Below are 16,861 nucleotides of genomic sequence, written 5' to 3' on the forward strand. Positions count from 1 at the left end.
ATTTGTGCTGTGCACCAACTGATTTCTGCTTTAAATTTCCTTGCCAATTTACAGCTCCCATACTGTATTAGGCAAGGTTAGTGGCTATTGAAAAGACTACCAAGGCAGGGCTATCTAAAGACATGTTCTGTAGTGTGTTTACTATATATAAAAAGACACTGTACGATTTAAAAATGAATCTTATAGAGCCTTACAATTCAATTTTTTTTCTTTAGAAAGAATGAGTTGTGTACGGGGGGCTTAAATGGTTTATAGACAAGGCAAACTAACTGCACTAGAACCAACTTTTTCATCATGTTCTTCATTGTCGTCTTCTTCATTTTCATCTTCTTCCTCTTCCTCCTCCTCCTCTTTCTTTTTCTTGCTTTTCTCAGCCTTGACAGCTCCCTTTTTGGCCACATCAGGCTTTCCTTTAGCCTGGTATGTAGTAATATCCTTTCTCTGTTTCTCCTTCAGCTTGGCAGCCTTCTTTTCATAAGGCTGCTTGTCCTCTGCAGCAGTATTATTTCACATTTCTCCCAGTTTCTTTGAACATCACCAATAGATAGGCCAGGATGTTCGCCTTTGATTTTTTGGATGATACTCAGAACAAAACAAGAAAAAGACCTAAGGGCCTGTATGAACACCCATGGAGAATCCCAAATATGTTGTCTATGGTGAGAATTGGCTTGGCTGCAATTTTGGGCTATTTGATTATTGAAGACTATTGTAATATTGCACTAGGATTTTTTTGCTGTTGTTGACAGATACGCAAAGTTTATTATAAACGAGAAGAGAAGTGGTTTTAAGGCTCACAGGATTGTAGGGACATTGCCTGTCACCCAGATGTACTTTAAGAAATAAGGCCTTAAGAGCTGGTTTGATTGCTCCCTAGTTTTGCCATTTCACTAAATCTACTAGCCCATGAGGAAAGTCATTGCCTTCCAGGCACACTCAAGGACAGAATACCCCCACCCCTGCTTTATGAAAGCTATGAGCAAGGCAGCTATGGTGGTAAGCTCTGTTTGTTTCAATCAAATCATTCCTTTACTTTTTGTCTGATAGATTTAGGATCTTTTGGACCTTCGTCCTGGCTGGATCTTCAGTCTGATCCAAGGCCACTTCTCCTTTTCTCTTCCCCAAGTCCCAGAGACACACACTCTGCACATCAGGTTTTCGGACTGATGAGCCTTACTCAGGGCAGCTGGAGTGAGAAATTTAACATTTCACAGGTGTTGTACAGATGATTTGCCATGAGCTGGCCCTTTCACCTACTCAGAAAAGCAATGGGTGCATTGGAATCCTTGAACTTGTTTTTTGTTTCCCATGTAGGAGGTATATAGGTTTTCATTTCTCTTTCATAGTGGACCTTGTCTGCCTTGGCTATGTCTTCAGATTTTCCTTTCTGTTTTGAAGGGATGGTCTTCCACCTCTCTAAGCATGCCTCAGAAAACCCTGAAAGGTTGACCGAAGCATCTGGGTGCTTCTTGTGTTGCTCCCGGCAAGTCTGCACAAAGAACACACATGATGACATTTTGCCTCTCAGCTTCTTAGGGTCCCCTTTGCCCACGTCCAGTTATGTTGTGTCTGTGAGGCACACTCACCCAACACTGCCGGCTCACCCTTGCCCTGCAGTGTCTCTATGGAGCCCAAGGTACCGCAATGGCTTTTAGTGTATCATTTTAATTCCTTTGTTGTTGTTTCATATTATATATATTTTCAGAGTAATTTTATTACTGGTTTTTCTGGGGATTACAATTAACATCAAAATTGATAACAATCTAGTTAGGAGCAATACTGACTTAACTTTAATAGTATGCAAAAAGTTTGATCCTCTGTAGCTCCATCCGTTACCCTCTCCTTTGAACTATCATTGTCAACAAATTAAATCTTTAAAAGTCAGTCAACAGAGTTTTATAAATATTGCTTTACACAGTTTTCTTTTAAAATCAGATGGGAGAAGAAAAGAGCTACAAACAGAAAGTACATTTTTACTGTCTTTTATATTTATATAAGAATTTATAGTTAGTGGTGGCCTTTACTTTTTTTTTTTTTTTTTGTTTTTTTTTTTTTGGCCTTTACTTTTTTATGTGTATGTGAGTTACTGTCTAGTGTCCTTTCATTTGGGCCTGAGGGCTTTCCTTTAGTATTATTTGTAGGGCAGTTCTGATAAGTATGAGTCCTCTCAATTTTTGTTTATCTGGGATTGTCTTGATTTCTCCTTCATTTTGAAAATTAATTTTGCTCAATATAGAATTCTTGTTTAAGTCTTTTAACTATATCATACCATTGCCTTCTTGTGTCCATGGTGTCTAAAATAAAATCAACCGTAAATTACATGGAGGATCCCTTGTGCATGAGTTATTTCTCTCTTGTTTTCAAGATTCTCTCTTGTCTCTGTCTTTTGAGTTTGATTATAATGTTTCTAGGAGTGAATCTCTTGATGTTAATACTATCAGGAGTCCTTTGAGCTTCTGGGAAATGTAGATTAAAGGTTTTCTCAAATCTGGTCATTTTTCTGTCATTGTTTCTTCATATATCCTTTCTTTGCCTTTGTCCATGTCCTCTCTGTCTGTTACTTTATTATGTTACTTTTGTTTTAGTTTTATTATGTTACTTTTATTACTTATGATTGACAGTGTTCCAGAGGTCTCTGGGTCTGCTCATTTTTCTTCTCTCTCTTTTTTTTTTTTACGCTTCTCAGTTGATCTGACTTAAAGTTCATTGTTCCTTTCTTCTGCAGTTCACATCTGCTATTGAGTCTCTTTAGTCCACTATCATTATATTTTTCAATTCCAGAATTTGTTTATGTTTAAAAATTCTCTCTCTTTATTGTTATTCTTTATTTGGTGAGACATCATTCTTATACTTGACTTCTTCAGACATGGTTTCCTTGAATTTCTTTGAAAATATTAATAAATTTGTAATAGGTGATTTAAAGTCTTCTCTAATAAATCCAATATCTGAGTTTCCTCAGGGACAGTTATCAGTGACAGCTCCTCCCCCTACCCCTGTGTGTGGGACCTATACTTTCCTGTTTCTTTGCATGTTCTCTAAATTTTATTGAAAACCAGACATTTTAAAAAACATTATTTGGCCACTCTAGAAATAAGCTCTGCCCTCCCCATCCCACACCCAGGCTTTGTTGCTGTTGATGCTGTTTGTTTATTTAGTGACTTTCCTGAATAATTATGTAAAGAACATTTTCCTTTTTATGTGCAGCCACTGACAGATATCTCTGCTTGGTTAACTTAGTGGTCAGCTAATGACTGGACAGAGAGAAATTTTCTTACATGCCTGGATCCCATAAGCCTCTTAACTTTTACCAGTGAGCTTTGGGTTTGTGCTGAGCCATTCCTTCAATGCTCAGGCAGGCAGTGTACAATTCTGATTTAGACTTGAGTTCTTGCTTGTGCAGAACCTCAAGTTTATCCAGAGGTGGAGAGATTAGCGCCTTCTCAGGTCTTTCCTGGGCAAGTGCACAGCCATGCACATGCACGTGGCCTTCAGGATTCCCAGGAATATGATGGAGCTTTTCAAAGCCTCTTCTGGATATCTCTTTCTCCTACTTTTCCTTTAAATATTTTTGGTCTGTTTCTTGATTGTCCCAACTGGTATCTCCGCATTGATTAGATGTGATGTTAAGCAAGTGATGTTCATGGGTTTTGACAAATGCTCCAGGGGAAAGACAGGTCAAATAAATGCAAGCCATGTTAGTCGGGGTTTCCAAGGAGCTTCTGGAGAGGCTCGTTCCTGTTATGTCTGTCCAGGGGCTGCCAGGCTGCTGGTTTTTACGGATACCACTATTGCGAGGCTGTTGACTTTCAATGCTTCTGTGGAGCTGGGCATAGCAGGATGGGAATAGGGCAAGTTAAAATGCCACAATGATCACTTTTTTTTTTTTAAATAAAAATGAGATTCAGCCTTTTTTCTTGAATAAACTCTCCTTGGATTGTTTCACATTTTTGGTTAAAAAAATTGATTTTGATATTTCCCCCCAGTGTTCTCATTGCTTTCATCTAGTATCAGGTTTTCAGAGTTCCTTACCTACTATCGCAGAAGTGCTCTCCTCCACATTTAACCAGATTTGGGGTATGGATAGGGAGGGAGGGTGTTGTGCCAGTTTGAATGTACTGTGTCCCCCAAACGCCATTATCTTTGATGTAATCTTGTGTGGGCAGATGTTATCAGTTTTGATTAGATTTCTTTGAGTGTTTCTTTGGAGATGTGCCCCACCCAGCTGTAGGTGATAACTCTGATGAGATAATTTCCATGGAGGCGTGGCCCCACCCATTTAGGGTGGGTCTTGATCAGTGGAACCATATAAATGAGCTGATGGGCAGAGGCAACTCAGTGCAGTTGTGAGTGACATTTTGAAGAGGAACTACAGTCAAGAGGTCCACTTTGAAGAATGTGCAGAAGCTGAGAGAGGAGCTGCAGATGAGAGACAGTTTGAAGACGGCTGTTGAAAGCAGATTCTTGCTCCAGAGAAGCTAAGAGAGGACAAACACCCCAAGAGCAACTAAGAGTGACATTTTTGAGGAACTGCAGCCTAGAGAGGAATGTCCTGGGAGAAAGCCATTTTGAAACCAGAACTTTGGAGCAGACGCCAGCTACATACCTTCCCAGCTAACAGAGGTTTTCCGGATGCCACTGGCCAACCTCCAGTGAAGGTACCTGATTGTTGATGCATTACCTTGGACACTTTATGGCCTTAAGACTGTAACTGTGTAACCAGATAAGCCCTCTTTGTAAAAGCCAATCCATTTCTGGTGTTTTGCATTTGCTCAGCATTAGCAAACTAGAACAGGTATGTTCCATGCAGAAGGAACAGTGTGTATAAAGGCCCAGAGAGGTTGTGCTGGATATTATTTTTTAGTGTTCAGTTTCACTGATACTCATTTTCCTAGACTACCTTTCCAGCAGGACTTCCATTAGATTTCAACAATGAGAGGTACTTGTGTGAGATTTGAATAAAAAAAAGAAGGAGGATTTCACTGTGCTCCGGCAGTGACAGTGGCCAGGGTGTAGGTGTGGACGGACTTCAGATGAGAGGTTTTCCAGTAGACACTAAATATCCTCCTGAGGCTCACCCATTCTGTACCGAAGGCAGCTGGGATCAGTTGTGTTGCTTTTCTGTAATCCCTCCACTTCCTGATTTCCTCCATGCTAGTAGCAATTTTCCTTTGCTCCCTTCACAAGTGTTTGTCTCTAATCCCTAAATTCTGTATCTTTCTGCTTAAAAAGTCTAGAGTGGCCTCCTTTTTTTTTAATTCATTTTATTGAGATATGTTCACATACCATGCAGTCATACAAAACAAAGCGTACATTCAGTTGTTTACAGTACCATTATATAGTTGTGCACTCATCAGCAAAATTAATTTTTGACATTTTCATTACCACATACACACACAAATAATAAGAATAAAAATTAAAGTGAAAGAGAACAATTAAAGTAAAAAAGAACACTGAGTGCCTTTTTTGTTTGTTTGTTTGTTTGTTTGTTTTTTTCCTCCCCCCATTTTTCTACTCATCCATCCATAAACTAGACAAAGGAGAGTGTGGTCCATATGGCTTTCCCAATCACATTGTCACCCCTCGTAAGCTACATTTTTATACAATCATCTTCAAGATTCGTGGGTTCTGGGTTGTAGTTTGATAGTTTCAGTTATTTACTGCTAGCTATTCTTGTTCATTAGAACCTAAGAAGGGTTGTCTATGTTGTGCGTTAAGAGTGCCAACCAGAGTGACCCTCTCAGCTCCTTTTGTAATCTCTCTGCCACTGAAGCTTATTTCATTTCCTTTCACATCCCCCTTTTGGTCAAGAAGATGTTCTCCATCCCACGATGCTGGGTCTAGATTCCTCCCTGGGAGTCATATTCTACATTATCAGCGAGATTCACTCCCCTGGGTGTCAGATCCCACGTAGTGGGGAGGGCAGTGATTTTACCTGCCAATTTGGCTCAGCTAAGAGAGAGGTAGAGTGGCCTCCATTTTTTTTTTAAACAAAAAATTTGTTAAATTTGATTGATTTGAAGAAGTTTAATGAATCATTGAACTGAAAGGAGACCAATGTAGCTGGATTTTTGAGAGTATGGGGTAAAGAGTTCTGAAATCAGACTGGAGGATCACAAAATGGAATTACACATAGTTCAGCTGGTATTAATAGTGAATAAAGTGTGGAGTGAAAGGGAGTGAATGGTGGGGAATATGGCACATTGGAGAGTATGTGTACAATGCAAGACGATCCAGAAATTTTCAAGAGAAATAAGAAATAAAAAAGTTTATGCTAAATCAGCTATTTATGAATATTGGGTATTTAAAATTATTTTTAAAATACAATGTACTAGGTCAAATAGTATTTGGCATCTATCCTATATGTTGCCAGTGTTTGAACTCTGGTGTTCTTGTTCAAGGTCTTGTACAATGTTTCTTTGTATTTTAATATTTCTGCTTTCCATTCCATTTATTCCTACCATTAACTTCCTCGTAGTCCTTGCCATTTTGTCCACTTCCCTTATCTACACCTCAGATACACCTAAAATAACAGAAGTTGGGGAAGGGAGGAAGAGTATTTACTGGAGGGGGACTTGAGGGAAAACACCCCTATTCATTTCCACTTCTCAGCCTTGCTGTAAGGCATGTTCAGAGACTGGTTTTAATATCAACCTAAATTAACTATTCCTGCATTAAAAGAGGATTTAAAAAGATGCTTCAAGCAAATCTGTACAGTAAAGGTGTCTTGTACCATATCTAATTCTTGCTCTCTATATTTAGGCATTAACATAATGGAGTTTTATTTTGGACATGAGACAATAGGAATTTTTTTACAATGTTGCTTTTATTGCTGAGAATATTATGTTACATTCAACATTTCTAAATGGCTTTTGAAATATTACAGCCATTGAAAAGTGAGATATCATGTAATTAAAAAAGACAAATGGACATTTCTAGGATGACAGTGAAAGTGAAGTGGAAGGAGCATGTATATTAGAGTCTGAAAGAGCTGGATTTCAACATCGTTTTGCTGGTATTAGCTATGTAAACATTGGCAAGTTTCTTAGCTTCTTTGATTTCCTGAAAAATGGGATAAGGATGGAGAGAGGATTATTTATTAATTAAAAATTTCCTGAATGTCCCCTCATTGCCAATTATTGCTCTAGACAAATGTAGTCCACTTGCAACGAATTTATAGTCTAGCAGGGATGACAGATGAGAAATAGATAAATTGCATAAAATTATTTTATTACAGCTGTGATAAGTGCTATAGAGGAAAAGTACAGCATGTAATCAGAGTAAAATTAACCTAGAGTGGTTATTCATGGCAAATGCTCAAAAATGTGCCTCATTGGTAGAAACTTTGTGAATATATGTGTGTGTGTGTATAAGTATGCAAGTTTTTATTTTTTGTTAGATTGGGGAAAAATGCATCTAAAAAGCCTAGTGTCTTGAATATCAGATTTCAGGGGGTTATTAATACTTAATGTTGCTATGTTGATGCATTTTTCAAAGGGTGTAAGTTAAGGCTGAGAAAATGATTTCAATCTAAGAGAAACTGTGAAAAAATAGGCACGACCCCTGATGATGTCCTCATTTTGTAAAGTGTTGCTTCTGACCAATCTGTTCCTTACTTCTCTACTCTTAGTGTTGACAATTGGTTGGACATGCTAAGGTTTCTGATTAAATCATCGCCTGTTAATTCTCAGATGAATTGAAGGAAACACTAATGAATGTATTTAAATAGGATTAAAATCCTCCTCCAAAGCTTAAGGCACAAAGGGGAATTTATTATAAGGCACACAGATCCCAAGGGTAGGCATTGTGGTTAGGAGTGGAGTGGGAACAGGTTCTGCAAACAGATGAAGCACCATAGAAGCTTCTCTCACGCCTCTCTCCACACTCTTTCCCATCTCTGCTTCATTCTGCCCTCTTAACAGCGAGCTTTATCTGCTTCTCTGTCTGTGGGATAGGGAGATTCCAGCCAACTGCAGATAGTAATTAACTCATAATAGCCCCTGTAGAGGTAGAATCTGATTGGTCCTGCTTGGATCAGCTATTTTCCCAGGTCCAATCCATAATGTTCAAGAAGGTGGGATCACACAATACAATAAGGCCCCTACCACTAGGAAGTCACTTCTGGGGTTCATTCATCTGTAAAGTGGGAAAAATAACAGAGTATATACCTTCTCAGGAATGTTGTGGGGTTCAAATGAAAGAACATTTAAATTGTTTTATCATAGTGCCTAGCATATAGTAAGCATCAGTAAATATGAGCTATTATAATTGTTTTTTAAAATTTGCTATATTATTTCAACCATTTTAAGAGGTATTTTTTTCTTGGAATCATTGGAATCTATGTCAGGAAGTTCAGAATGAAAAAAGGCTTTTTCTATAACTAAATCTTAAGCAACGTTGAGAGTGTGAGCTTGAAAGTGTCTTCATTAGAACACTATCTATCAGTCTGAGAAACATGGTGCACATAATTAAATCTGTTATACTTGTTTCTTTATCATTCTATTAAAGCAAACCAGATGGGAGGAAGGCAAATAAGAAAGCTTATCATTACCAAAGGGGGGGAAATGTATTCAAGCTAGTTGCTTAGATGTTCCTCAACTTCTAATAAATAAAATAGGCATTAATAGCAATATAATTGTTGGTACCAGTTAAAGTTTGCAGTTATTAGAGTAGTAATAAAAAGAAACTCATCATAGCCACTACATGATTAACCCACATTTTTATAGGCATTTGCCTCTCTGAATAACTAAGGCATGCCCATTAAATTTTCATATGAAAAAAGTTAATACAAATGGACGTTTTAAAGTCAGTTATCAACCTAGAAATAAATGAAACTGCAAGGCAATAAAGGCATTTATTTGGGATCTTAGAGTTGCAGTTTGGGGAGTGCAGATTCAGGTAGCAACCCAAATCATGTCCTACCTTGATGTTTTCAGGCAAAGGTTTTTAAAGGAAAAGATTATGCAGAGTTGTTTGTGGTTGGATTTTTGGGGTACTCTATCCTTCAGGTTAGATAGTTAATCGAGTTCTTTATCCTGTGGTTTGTTTATGGCATCCAGATATCCTTAGGGTTTTGAGGACCATTGTTGCTTGAGGCTTTGCATATATTGGCAGTTTGTGATATCTGGTTGAGACCTTCATAAGAATAACCTCCAGAATGAGTTCCTGACTCCATTTTAAATGTCTTAGCCATAGGAAACCTTATGACTCTTTGCCATATTATTTCAACCATTTTAAGAGATAGTTTATTTTATTTCTTTAAACACAATAGAACCTGTGGTTGAAAATGTTTTTGATTTTTTTTCTTCTATTTTCTGAAGTTTTTTTGATCATTGGGAATATCTCTTGAGTTACAAAGCCAGTCAGTCAACTGTGGTAAAAAGTTCCAGCATATCAGCAGTATTTCCATATTAAATTTTTTTTAGAAGGTAAAATTATCTTTCAGCAATTAGGAAAAAGTTGTTTTCATTCGTTTTAGTAACAAGATGATTGTGATTCAGGTAAATTCAGCAAGCATATGTTAGGCCAGGCCTGCTCACACCCCAGGACGTCTGCACTGGCTATTCCCTCTGTCTGGGACAGCTTTTATTTATATGGCTCACCCTTACCTCCCTAATGTCTTTGCTCTCTTGTTACCTTCTCAATGAAACCTACTCTGACCACTCTGTTAAAAATTGCATTCCTGAACTCCTTATCTTGCTCTCTTTTTTCTATAGTGCTTATCATATTCTAACATATTATATAGTTTACTTATTTATAATGCTTATTTCTGTATCCTTGGTATTTTTATATATTTTCACTGAGGTATCTCCAGTGCCTAGAACCATGCCAGGTACAGAGTAGATCTTCAATAAATATCTAATGTTATAAACTATGTAATTTATACACATATGTAAATGGTATCATATATGTATGCACACACCTCTATACCTTAGTGGGGTAAAAGTATATTTTAGAGATTATTTTCTTTTTCTTTCTTTCTTTCTCTCTCTCTCTCTCTTTTTTAACCTTTCATCCTGGCATCCATCTATCCATCCATCCCACAACTATTATCCAAAAAGTATGAGGTGCTTGGATAATAGTTGTGGGTTACTTTTCTTTTCCCCAGTGTGTTGTTTTCCTTAAAAAAAAAACAAAAAACCCTCAGCAAAGGACAATACCATTCCTACCTTTACTGAGCTGATGGTACAAGACATAATTACACTTTTCAATAAAATGGGGTCAGGGCTATTAAAGGATGCTATGGAGCAACATAGCAGAGGCTGACCTAAACTTAGACTTGTTTGAAGAGGAGGCCTGAAAAATGATCAGAGTTATTCTGGCAAAGTGACAAGTGAGAGGTCTGGAAAAGATGCACTGGATGGTAGATGCGTGACGGGCAGAGAAAAGAGTGTGTGCCCAGGAGGAGAAACCAGGGTGCTTTCAAAGAAAAGTTAGTTTAGTACTGTAGACTATAGAGTGGGAAAGAGGAAAATGATGAGATATAGGCGCCAAGTGTTCAGCACCTCGTCAGCCCCACTGAGGAGTTTAGACTTTATTCTGAGCCACTAGTGATTTTAAGCAGCAGGGAACAATGCAATGCAGACCCCATGGAGGATCACTATCCTACATTTATTGCTTATCCTTCATCCCCGAAGGACAAATATAATGCCTTCAGGTAAGTGTCGCTATCAAATTTGGCCCACAAAAGTGTTCTTGGAATAACATTTTAGTATACGTTGTCTGCCTGCTCATTTTCCTCTGGTCGTGGAACCCAGGTTTCCTTTGGAAGGCTTTCCTTCCCTACATTTGGCCCTTGTGGCTCCACGTGAGCCTGAGGTTTCCGAGCACCAAATCCCCATCGCTACAGTGATTGGTTCAGATTTGAGCACATGACCCCAAGTCCAGCCAATCAGTGTAATTTCACCCTCTGGGGCCTCAGTAATTCATTCAGTGGGCAAGTGGGTGTAATGGGAGTGGATTCTGGACCTGTTCGAGAGTTACTGTGAGAAGAAGCTCTTTTTCTGCTGGATTTGAAGCATGGAAGATAGAGATCTATAGCCGCTGGCAGCCATCTTGACGCCGCACTGAGCTTGATGGTTAAATCAGGATGGAGAAGAGCAGTGTGGCAGGTGGAGACAGTGAGTCTTGATGACAGTGTCAGAGACCTAAATAAAATTGTGGATAAATCCAGTAAAACCCCTGCAGTTTTCAAAAATGTGAGTTGCTTTTGGTTTCATTTTTGCATAAGTGGTTTTAATTGATTTATCTGACTTTGCAATGGTGAGCATCCTGATTAAGGCTGCAAGTGGTTTCTTTGCTATTGTTCGTCTGCTGACGATTTGCTTAAATGGGGTGCTGACACTGCTTGTTGACCATTATCAAAACTTGAAGTGAGCTGTTTTGAATGCAGTGACTAGAATTCCTTCTTGTTCTATGCAATTTATCATTGCTAATGTGAAGAAATACTTTCTTCTTTATCTTGCCATTTCTCTAACACATTCAGAATTGTTTGAATCTCCACCAGCCCGTATTTGTTATTTCCTGAGATGTTTATTTGAGAAAATTCCAGATAATGTAAAAATTCTATGCTTTTTCCTTGAACAGTAAGGATAGTGATATTTGATAAATTCTGATAGTCCTGTACCTAGTCCAACTCCTAGCTCAAACCTAGGGTTAGAATCTCATTCAGATGCCCCATTCAGCAAAAAACAGGCTCCACTAACTCTAACTTTTTATAGTTTTCTGTAACCAAACAATATTTTCAATCCATAGTAGAAAGATGCAATTTTTGTAAGAAATTTTGATTGGTTTGATACTGTTTGAGACTTTTTCGAGAGAAGTTTGTTGCAGGGCAATTGTGAGTTTTATTCTTGCTGAATAATTTCATTATTCATCATTTTTAGTATGAAAATGTGGCTGTAACTTGTACACATCATTGTTTTATTCAGACTTATCCCTGAAATCTGCTTAATCATTCATTTACTCATGCATTTATTCATTCATTCAACAAATGCTTGTTGAGTCACTTCTCTTGGCACAGGGGATACAGAAAAATCTGATTATGATCTCTATTCTTAAGTCATGCCTAACGATTAGGGAATGGAACTCTAATGCTAGTTTTATTTTATTTCAATCTGGCTGCCTTATAAAGTGTCATTATGATAGACATTAGATAATAGCAGTGGTCCTTAGACTTCCGATTCTAGGACTCTGCACTTAGATAACCCAAATTTGAATGTTGAAGAGCGGGTTCAAGAATCTTCATTTGCAGTAAACTTCCCAGGGTTTCTGTTCCAGATGGTAAGCTGCTTATACTTTAAGAACTGTGTTTTTGTAAGATTGTAGCCATATTGAAATGTGTAAGAACTTTAGACTGAAGCAAAGATAAGGTCAAACTTCTTTGTCTAGAAGCTAAGACTGTGGATAATATAGCCTTGAATTTTAAGGCAAGCTTCAGCTCCTCCTGCTCCCCCAAAACAAAAGTGCATGCTAAGAGCATCCCATTTTGGTAGTTTGGTTTATGAAACTCCTTTTTCCTTTTCTCCCCCACCTTGGAATGCCCCCTCTTCTTTTCCCAGTGTATAGGATTTTTACTCACCTGTCTAGGGCAGTGCTCCTCAAACTTTAATTGGAATACATATCCCAGGGATGTTGTTAAAGATTCTTATTCATTAGGTCTGGGGCAGGGCCTGAGATTCTACATTTCTGATGAGCTCCCAGGTGATGCTGATAGTGGACCACAGTTGAAGTAGTGAAGCTCCAGCCTACAGTATGGGGGGTTATCAGAACCCACTCTCCTAGTGAATGTAAAATTTTATGTCCATTTCCTAGTTTTAGACATTTTTTCCATGTGATGTCTCTCCTCCCTGAGGTAATTAATATTTACTTTCTATGTCTGTCTATTTGTCCATCTCTACTAAATGCTAAGCATTCCACATGTATTGTCTTACTTCTTACAACCACCTTGGTTAGAGATTGTTATCAACCAATTTTATAGATTAGGAAATAGTCTCTTAGATATTAAGGGTCAGTTTACTCAAGATCGCACCCAATCTTCTTATAAGCTCTTCAGGGTATGTTATGTCTCTAACTCCAAAAGAATACATAGGGCAGTGTCTTACCCATTATAGGAGTTCAATAGACTCTTGATTGGTTGAAAAATAATGAAACCTCCAAATCATGATCTAAGTATTTGTGATGATTCAGGAAATGCTCACAACATAATATTAAGTGAAATAAGTATTACACAAAATTAGCAGTGAGACCATCCTAATTGTGTGTAAAGTGCATTTGTATACACAGGAAAAAAGTGTCTGAAAGGAAATAAAGCAGTATCATTAATAGTAATTATTTCTGAGAGGAGAAGTTGCATTCTAGGATTTCTACTTTTGTGTTTAGCTATATTTTCTGATTTTAAAGAATGTAGCAATGAGTAGTTGTAGCTATAATAACCAGAAAAAAACAATAACTACAATAAGGTATAATGAGTATTGCTACAACTGGGGTGAGACTTGTCCAGAAAAGAACAGTGACGAACAAGTCAAGAGTGGAGAGTGATGGATGCCTGGCGGATTCTGGGGCAGTGATGCCGATACATGTGTGATATCAGCCCTTAAGGAGACATAACCCAGTGGAGACTGAATTCCTAGTTTTTGTTTTAATACTGTCTTAGTTTGCAGGCTGCTATGACAAGTACCACACATTGGGTTGGCTTAAACAACAAACATTTATTAGCTCATGGTTTTAGAGGCTAGAAATCCAAATTTAAGGTGTCAGCCATACCATGCTTTCTCCCTGAAGTCTTTGGTGTTTTGGTGCTTGCTTGCTGCAATCCTTGGGGTTCTTTGGCTTGCATCTGTGGCTACTGTCACATGGTAGTCTCTCTCCTTGAGTTTGCTCTTCCAGTTTCTGCTGACTTCTGACTTCTTCCTTTCTGGACTTCTTGACTATTGGCTTCTTTTTCTTTTCTTTATAAGGGCCCTTGTAAGATGAGTTCATAATATGGGTTAAGACTTTATCCTGATTCAGTTGGCCTCACTTTAACTAATTATAACAACTTCAAAAGGGCCTATTTACAAATGGTTTCACACCCACAGGAATGCGGATTAAGATTAACAAAGTCTTTTGTTGGAGTACATAATTCAGTCTGCCATACTGGGTGTATTGGTTAGGGTTCTCTAGGGAAACAGAACCAAGAGGAGAGATCTGTAAATAAAAGGTTTTGTAAAAGTGTTGCATCCAACTGTGGGGATACACAAGTTCAAATTCTGTAGGGCAGGCAGCAAACTGGCAACTCCAGTGAAATGAACTCAGGCAGCGAACTGGCAACTCTGAAGAAGGTGTTCGATGAGCTCCTCAGGCAGCGAACTGGCAACTCTGATGAAGGTGTTCAATAAACTCCCCAGAAGATGCTTTGCTGGCTAGCCAAAGAAGTGAAGGTCCTCTTCCTTTCTCCCTTAAAAGTCTTCAACTAATTGAATTACATCCAGTTGATTGAATTCTGTCACTGTGAATGACATGCCCTTTGTTGATGTAATCAGTCACAGCTGCAGCCAGTTGACTGATGACTTGGTAACCCAACCTTCTGATTTATTAACCAGCCACAAACGTCCTTGTAGTAACGTTAGGCCAGTGCTTGCTTGACCAGACACCTGGGCACCATCACCTGGCCAAGTTGACACATGAACCTAACCATCACACTAGGGAATAGTATTTATTATTTTTTTAGACTCATTTTCATTGAAGTGTAATATAAATGCAGAAAAGTTCTCATAACATAGCATTCTGTTAGGTGGATATTTACAAACTTAATTCACCCATTAAGCAGCAACTGGATCAAGATACAAAACACTCCCTATGCGTCTTCCAATCACTCCCCCTACCCCAATCACCCCACCACTGACTTCTAATAGTATGGATTAGTTTTGCCTGTTTTTACTACATGTAGCTAGAATCATGCAGCATTTGTTATTTTGTGTCTAACTTATTTTGTGTAGCATTAAATTTGTGAGATTTATCTTTACAGCATGTAGATGTAGATGTTTCATTTTCATTGCTGTATGGTATTCCATTGTGCAACATAGCATCATTCATTTGTCTGTTTAACTGCTGACAGGCAGATGGATAATTGGCAGCTTTTACTTATTATATGTGATGCTGCTATGAACATCCTGGTAAGGATTTTGGTAGGTGATATTTATTTTAATATACTCTGACAATTGTTTAAAATAGATTTTTTCTAATGGTTTTTGGTGAATAGCAGTATCCTAAAACTTTATGGATGCCCTAAGAATCATTTAGAGTACTCCAGAGTTTTTGAGGTAGTAGCATTGGAGCAAGACCCTGGAATCTGTGCTTTAGTCAGGTGTTCTGTGGATCACATTTTGCGAAGCACCTGTATAAAGAGAAAGACTATGGGACTGAGAAAAGCCATGGTTCTAATCTTGATTTTGCCCCTTGTTAGCTATATGGTCCTCGGAAATTACCTGACATTGCTAAATATGTTTCCCCACCCATAATAAAGCTTCCCCTGATTGATAGTCAGGTTCAAATGAAAGATAATATGTGAAAATTCTATGTAAAGAACTCAGTAAATATAAGGCATTATTATTATCACCCAGAGTCCAACTGAGGGTAAAAAGAGACAATATGGAACTAGTACGATACGCTTGGCTGACCTTATACTTGTAGACATGCCTTAAGTGGATGATTTTGTTTTTATGACTCTTCACAATTTATACCAGATATCAAAGCCTTGTGGCAAGCAAACAGTCTCATGTATAGGCCCACATTTTACTGAGTCAGCAGATGGTCATTTGTAGTTTGGCCAAGACAGAAAGCCTAAAGCTAGACTAAATTAAAACATAAATTCCTCTAATATATGAGACAATGGGGTCACTTCCTAACACACACCTCCCTGACCTCTTAGATTATTTAAGATCTCTGGTTACATAATCTCATAGCCCAACCCGGAGCCTGAGCATCTTCATCAGAAAACCCACCACATTAGTGATTTTTTCATAGTTTTTCTTTATCATGACATTATAAGCTCTGTGATGGGTAAGTTCATGTGTCATCTTGGCGAGATTATGGTGTCCAGTTGTTTGGTCAAGCAAGTGCTGGTCTGATTATTACTATGAGGTTATTTCGTGTGTTTAAATCATTAGTTGATTGCATGGATTGATTACATCTTCAATCAACTAAGAAGATTGCCTTCAGCAAGAGACCAGTCTCATCCAATCAGTTGAAGGCTTCAAAGGGAGAACTGATTATTTCAACAGTGAGAAGAATTTCTCTCTCAGTTTCAACCAGCCAACTTTTTTCTGGGGAATTCATTGAAACCTTCATTGGAGTTCCCAACTCATGGCCTGCCCTACAAAATAAGGACTTGACAGTCTCCATGGTTGCATGAGACAATTCCTATAATAAATCTCATAATGTGTGTGTTGATTCTGTTTCTCTGGAGAACTCTGAGTAATACAAGCTCAATGAGAGCAAAGACCATATTCAACTCATTACTACAATATCCTCAACTCCCAACCCAGAGCTTGGCAAATAATAGAAGCTCAATAATTAATTTTTTGTGCTCCTTCCTCACTTAACATTCAAGAAACAAACACACCCTTGGAAGCTATTTTTAAGGATACCCAAGTGCATTAGTCCTCTAAAATTGCTGATGGCTCCATGTAAAACTACTATGCCTAAATGGCAGTTAGGTGTTCATGGCTCTTTGCTTTTGATACTTCATAATCTCTATGTCTTTTTTTTTTTTTTTTTTTTACTCAGAAGAGAGGAAGCTTATGTTTATGTTGTTTGCAAATGTGTATGCAGGCTTCAGTGAGCTGCTAGATGGGTACCCTTGTGAATAAACCTTGCCTTTCATTGC

General features: G+C 38.1%; 1 pseudogene; it reads right to left on the reverse strand.

Moving 5' to 3' along the window:
- Window positions 1-249: 249 nt before the first annotated feature.
- LOC119527091 lies at window positions 250-1,555 on the reverse strand (annotated as a pseudogene).
- Between the last annotated feature and the right edge of the window lie 15,306 nt (window positions 1,556-16,861).

The sequence above is a fragment of the Choloepus didactylus genome, chromosome 1, assembly GCF_015220235.1.
Source record: "Choloepus didactylus isolate mChoDid1 chromosome 1, mChoDid1.pri, whole genome shotgun sequence".
In the NCBI taxonomy this organism is placed as follows: Eukaryota; Metazoa; Chordata; class Mammalia; order Pilosa; family Megalonychidae; genus Choloepus; species Choloepus didactylus.